Consider the following 6932-nt stretch of genomic DNA (forward strand, 5'->3'; position numbering starts at 1 on the left):
CAGTTTTATTCTATACGTACAGGCGTTTTTGTAAACACGAAGCTCGCCTGTTACTTTAAATTGGTAACGTATATATTTGTTACTATTAAAAATATCGTGTAGGAAGATGTTGAGGTTTGTCTCAGAATGCCAGACAAAAATTCTGCCACGAGGGTCACTATAACGATGGAAAAAGAATATAATTTCGAAGCTTTTTTTTTTTTTTTTCAGACTTCGATTCATCGTCTATAAAGAATCGAATCGAAATTTGAAAAACCGTATAGAAACGGTTGAAAAAAAGGTACTATCGAGAAAGGGCTCTAAATCGGTGCGCAAAAAATCGCAAAGACAGTGATTACTCAAATGCAAAATTTCAAACTCGAAAAATGATGTCGAAATGGCTAAGAAAATTGATAAATAAGTGTCGACGTTAAATTTGTGGGTCTTAATTATGTTCGAAATTCGTGTATCATAATTCAATAATAAGATCATTCAGTATCATCTTATTAAAGTATAATAACGAGATAAATGACAAAAGAAACAAAAAAAAAAGTATTTGAGGTTTATGAAGAATCCTGTCTTATGCAGAGTGTTCCGAAAAATCTGCTCTTACTATGTATTTTTTAAAATCCTTTTAAATAAATGAAAATAAAAGGTATACACGTGAGGAGTCCCAAATTAATATTTAAGAGAAAAATAAAGAATAAGAGGAATGTAGTAATCATCAAAGCAGATTTAATTGGACGTCGAAACTTTGAGATGTTATCAACAATCTTTCAACTTATCTTTGTTTCCGCAAGCAATCAAACTTGCCTTGTTGTTTATCATATTCTCCTTCCTGTCCTGTGATTTGTCAGATTTTGATAGTATTTTTGCCCTCCCCCCTCCGTTAGATAATAATTGCGATCCCCAATTTGTTTTCATTTATGATCCTCAATAGAAAAAATAATATGTCAATGTTTGCCTTTCAAACATTCAGTCTCTACTTTTTTTAAAGTTTTTTTCCAACCTTTGTTCTACTTTTATTATCAGAGGATACTATTTAGTCTGCTATTTCCAGCTACTGTTTTTTTACAGTTAGTCACATATTCAATATGTAGTATACCAGTGTCCTAAATAAACTTTTATTTTGTTGTGTTAGTTGAAATTTTGAGTATTTCATCTAAAAATTTCTTTTTTTCTTTGCATTTTACAGGATTAACTGCAGCCGTTATAGCTATGAAGGGGAATTGTAGGTTTTGCGTGCTACATCATTTTTCTTAAATGGTTCTGGTAAGAGTTTCATTTAATGCCTTAACCACTTTAAAATCTCTTTAAAAGTGAATAAAATGTTTTTTTGTTTTAATATTTCCTATGTAATTGTCTGATAGCTTTTTTGGGCAATTAAGTGAAAACTTAATGATTTTGCTTAAAGACTGCTCCACAATCTTGAACACGCCCAATTCATTCTGGAAAACAATCTTTCTACAGAAGCTATTGTTCTCTGCTGTATTAAACTTGGGCAGATAACTTTATCAGTTTTGGAAATTTGTCCCAAATGGTGCTCTTCCTTTCCTGAATTTTAAATCTCGTAAATAAGAATGACGATGTGTGATTTTGAAATCGCGTGAATACGAATCGAAATTGATATTTTAAATTGCGAGAAGAAGTCTGATTTTTAAAACGTGTGAATATGAATCGCAATGTGGTATTTAAATCGTGTGAATACGAATCGTGGTGTATAGTTTTTGAATTACGAGAAGTGTAACAGCGTATGATTTTTTAAACGGCAGAATACAAATCGGGATATGCGATTTTAAATCTCATGAATACGAATGGCGATGGATGATTTTTAAATCTCGTTAATGTCAATACGGAACGTGATTTTTAGCGAATCACGATGTGTGATTTTTAAATTGCGAGAAGAATAAAAACGTATGATTTTTAAAACGCGTAAGTACGAATAGCGATATATGATTTTTAAATCATGTGACTATAAATAGCTTGATTTGCAACAAAATCGGCACAAATAAACCACGTCATAATTGATTATCCAAATGAGCGATTCGTAATAATATCGCTCAAAAAATATCAAAATTTTAAAAATCTCGTGGAAATGAGTAGTCATTTAAATTTGCGATAAAATTTGCGCAAATAAAGCGCGTCAAAAACGAATTTATTTAAGTGCCCCGTTCCAAAAGTTCAAGACGTAAAATATCTTTAAAAAAAAAATCGTTATTTCAGAAACTACATGAAGATGGGTAGCATTGAATTTACGATAAATTTGGCACATATGGAGAGCGACAACCGGAATTCAAAATTCGTTCGTGTATTGTAATAATGTCGTGTTAAAAATATGGTATTTTCAAGGCTATGCGTAAATCCGTAGTGTTAACCATCCAAAAAAAGCGATCGAAAACCTACATTGGTTGAGATTGGGTGTGTCAAAAACTTAAACGAGCAATCTCAGACTTTTTTTATTTTTCCAAAAGAAAAAATGGAGAAAAAAAATTAGTTTCATTTCTTTTTCTAAAATTACATACGGTTGCTGCTCAGGCCGCATGTGGCCCGCGTGCCGCAAGGTGTGTACCCCTATATTTATGAAACTTTATCTCACAATTGCGTGTTTTCGTAGCTAACTATTTTGCAAACTATTAAACTACATTTTTCAAAATCTTATTCTCTACACAATCAAGTAGATTATATTTTCCATAATATCCTGATCAATTGTTTTAGTAATTAAATTTAGGTTTTTCTTTAAATTAAACGTTCGTTTTTAAATTATTTTATTTTATAACCGTCGCATTAACAGCCGACCCAATTTTTGGGTTTACGACTATTAATGTTCAACTCCGTTTGAAATTTTGAACCAAATCCAGAAGACAAGGGAGCTCCTGGATCGAGTATTGGGAGAAACACGCCTTCGTGAAGGACTTTGTTGATGGAGCTAACCTGCATTTGCGTTACATGGTGAGGAAAACCATCAAACCCCCCCCCCCCCATCGTTTAGCCGGGCGGCACAGGAACTCGTCGGCACTGTGGTCAATGTAGGCAAATTTCGAGTTGTTACACTCTCGCTTTTGGACTCTTACACTTCTTTACAGCAATGAGCTTCTTATACGAAAAGTTAAAACAATTATTGCTTTTTTATTATTACTATTACTTTTTATTCTAACTATTATAACTAAAACACTTTTTTTTCAGATAAAATGTATTCATTTTACGATATATTCCTCACTCGAACGCAATCCAGAAGACAAGGGAACTCCTGGATCAAGTATCGGGCGAAATTTCACTTCAGTGGAGGGCTTTTTGGTGGAACTAACCTGCATTTGCGATACAAGGAGAGGAAAACCATGAAAAATTATCTCGATTCGCTCGACGGCACAAGGACTCGACGAATTATAAGCTATTATTCTTTCAAATTAGGAGCCAAAATCTTACATAAAACTTACGTGTAAACTTATTTAAATTCAATATACTTTGTTACTAAGTTAATAATACCAAGACTCTAAAGTGGACAAATGAAAAATGACATTTAACTTCAAAAATATGAATATGTCAATAAAAATCGACATGTTTTGGGCCCTCGAAAATTCATGTCACTAGTCATTTACGTTAAGCAAGTTCTGAGATTGCCAGTGTTTAAAGCAAATGTTTAGCGTTCTCAAATATAGGCACCCAGTTTCAAGACCAGCCAGATGTGAATGAGGAAAATAAGAGTGATTTGAAACAAAAAATGTTTGGTTGCGAATGGAGGGCTTTGTTGATGGAGCTAACCTGCATTTGCGTTACATGGAGAGGAAAGCCACTATTTTTTATTTTTTTTAAAATTATTGTCAAGTTTTTATTAAAAGAAAGCTTAGAATTATTTCTAGTTAGTTGAAAATTAAATCTTATTAAGAAATTAAATACATTCTGCTGCTTTAGAATTACTTGATGCAAAACAGCTGACTATTTAGTAAGCATTTCTATTTTTTCGAAAAAATGATTATAAATTATTGATTATCTTTTTTATTGTTTCCTATTAGAGTAATGAAAAGTAAATGCATATATGCGCAACTAAAAAAAAAAAAAAAAAAAAAAAAAAACAGGTTACTTTGCTTTTTAAAGGGAGAAAAAATTAATGAGCTGCAATTTTATCTTGACGTTCAAACTTATTCTCGCCCGCTATCTTTAAGAAAGTTGTCTTTTTTTTTAAAAAAAAAAATGATGAATTTTTTTTATTTAAAGAAGCTTGTAATATTATTTTTCAACTTTAGCACAATTCACAAAGTATTTTTATAGCAGTAAAATGGCCAGTAGGTCTTATTTTGTTTAACAGCAAATACTAAAAATGGAAAATTGTAAAAAGAATTCCAAAACCGTGCTAATTTTAGAATCGTCATATCAAAAATTCTTTCTTTTTCTAAATTTAGGTTTTTCTTAATAATCATATAAAGTATATACATTTTTGAATTTTAAATTATTTTATTGCTGTAATTATCATGTTCAGAAAATAGTTTTAATATACGTTTTCTTTCATAAATTTTAAATAGAAATTGTTTTTATTTCGCAGTAAGGAGTTAATTCATTAATGTTTATCGTGTTTTCATTATTGTTCATCGTGTTATCATTAATGTTCCATTAAACCGCGACAATGATTTTTTTAAACCCCAGAATTGAAATAATTTTGGACGATTTAACTTATTAAAATTATTATAAATCGAATTTATTTCTTTACTTTGTTAAGACGGCAGGAAAGATAGGGGAAAGCAGTAAGAATTGCTTATAATCATATAACTTGCGTAATTTTAAGTAAAAAATATTGTAAAAAAATTATTGGGTGTGTAATATAAACTCTATCATAATATGTCCTAAGTATATTTCAAAACATATCTAAATTAGATTTTGAAAATATATTTTCAAAATTTTCGAATCGGGCGAAGATGTCAAGTTGTTCGAAATAATTGACCTTTTAACTATTTAACTTTGTATCGAGGGAAGATTTATTTCATTCGACTTTTCAAATTTCAATTGCTGACGGAAATGTTTAACTTGCCAGCTGTTAAGTAAAACAATAACATATAATTACAAGTTATTAATTTTTCAAATTAAAACTTATTTTAATATCATCGTAAACTTATTTTATATCAATATACTTTGTTACGAAGTGTATAATGCCAAGGCCCTAAAATATTGTATTAAGTTTTGTATTATTGCAATTAATTTTGGCAAAATATTAGTCTAATTTTTCTTTTCATTTTTTAGTTTAGTTATAATGTTTTTCTTATTTATTTCATTTCATTTATTTATTTTATTTCATTTATATATTTTATTTTGTTATTTATTTCTGTTTATAGATTTATTAATTTTGCTTAAATACTAGAATTAGATTTTCTTTCTTTTTTTTAATATTATTTAGTTTTCATTTTTGTGATTTTTGAAAGTTTATACAATTTTTCTTAGTTTATTATTAATTTGTTGTTATTATTTAATGGCTCTATCACACGAAACCAAGAAGCGAAGGCCTTTGTTATCATTCTATAATTGTAAAAAATGTGTTATGAAGAGGTAATAATAATGTACTTTCTATTTACAGTGTATACAACAAGGGATCGGAGGTGCCCCAGACTTGCCAGCCGAATTAAACAACGCTCTTCAACCTCATTTCAGAGGATTTCATAATGATCTGGGATCTACAGGAAGTCGTTATACAGACTAAATAGACTACAAAAAGAATTAACTTTTCCGTATCAGTTTAAGAAGCGACTATCTGTTAAAATGGTGTAACTCAAGAGAATTGATTATTCCCTGTACCGAATATCTTGGTTCTAATTCTGCAGTTAAAACAAAGTAGCGTGATATTCATTGTAATTAATATTAATGCAGGTTATTCATATAATATTCATATATCATTCGGATGTAAGTAAAATAATATTTGGTGTTGGTGTCTTTATTTACTTCCGAAACATAAATTTTAAAATCGAATCTAGTCCTCACACATACATTTTAAATATAAAGAAAGTCATTTATGTACTCTAAATATTTTTACTCATATTGACCTTTACCAGCACAAACACAAAATGCTGTGCTGGAGATAAGGTGGTAAATTGTTATAACTTGTTTTCTTAGCATTTCTACACATTCAAATAATTAAAGGACCCTTATTTTCCAAAATAAAAACAGTTTTTAAGGGAACCCTGATACTAAATGTCGCATATTGAATATAATACTAATTTTTAAAATGAAATATTCAAAACGATTCTTAAATAATATGCATAGAATTTAAAATTCTGTATAAAACTGAAAAAATTTGAAAATTTCCATTTTTTTTTTTGAAAAAAGAATTTTAATTGTTACTTATCTGATCTTTGTTTAATTCATTGCTGGATAAAGGTCTTCTCCAAACTTTCCTTTTTTTTATTATTTAAGTTTTATCAAACTATTGTTTGCTGTCTTCATTGCCCAATTCAAAAAAAAAAAAAAAAAAAAAAAGAGTTAAAAATATTTTATTGTCTTTGAAATCAAAAAGTGTGACATACCATAAAAGATACAAAGTTCCTTCCTTACATAAAGTTTATTGTCTCATTGGTGAGTTTTTAAATCTGGAGTATTTTTGTTAAAGAATAAACAAATCCAATTAAATCTGTAATGTGACATCCATTTAGATAACTCACTCGATACATTTTATTAAATTAGTCTAAAAAGTCAACAGTTTTTTACAAGGTTGCCACACTGTAAATTAAAGTTGTAGGAATTTATAATTTTAAAACTCACTTTATCATTCAGAATTCTAAATTCAAATACATTACCCGAAAAGTTATACATTGGCATACCTGCCAACATAGGAGGAATAAAATAATGGAGATTTTACTAGCGTCGTTTTTCAGGATAAGAGTAAAGTTGGACACATCATGTTAAGTCGAAAAGAGAAATTCAAAATTGGAAATAATATGAGCACTTATATTTAGCAAAAAATATGTATATAAATC

At 29.1% G+C, this 6932-nt stretch overlaps 1 long non-coding RNA gene across 2 annotated transcripts; it reads left to right on the plus strand.

Moving 5' to 3' along the window:
* The first annotated feature begins 914 nt into the window (after positions 1–914).
* Positions 915–6435, plus strand: LOC147816144 (uncharacterized). Of its 2 annotated transcripts, XR_015431808.1 has the most exons (4): positions 915–1055; positions 1175–1251; positions 3163–3919; positions 5540–6435. It is a non-coding gene; the product is annotated as an uncharacterized LOC147816144 (long non-coding RNA). The 2 variants fall into 2 exon arrangements; XR_015431809.1 differs by lacking the exon at positions 3163–3919 and having other exon boundaries at positions 5540–5669.
* The last annotated feature ends 497 nt before the right edge of the window (positions 6436–6932 follow it).

Source organism: Parasteatoda tepidariorum, chromosome 2 (assembly GCF_982258835.1).
Source record: "Parasteatoda tepidariorum strain Cologne lab strain chromosome 2, Ptep-v5.0, whole genome shotgun sequence".
Classification (NCBI taxonomy): domain Eukaryota; kingdom Metazoa; phylum Arthropoda; class Arachnida; order Araneae; family Theridiidae; genus Parasteatoda; species Parasteatoda tepidariorum.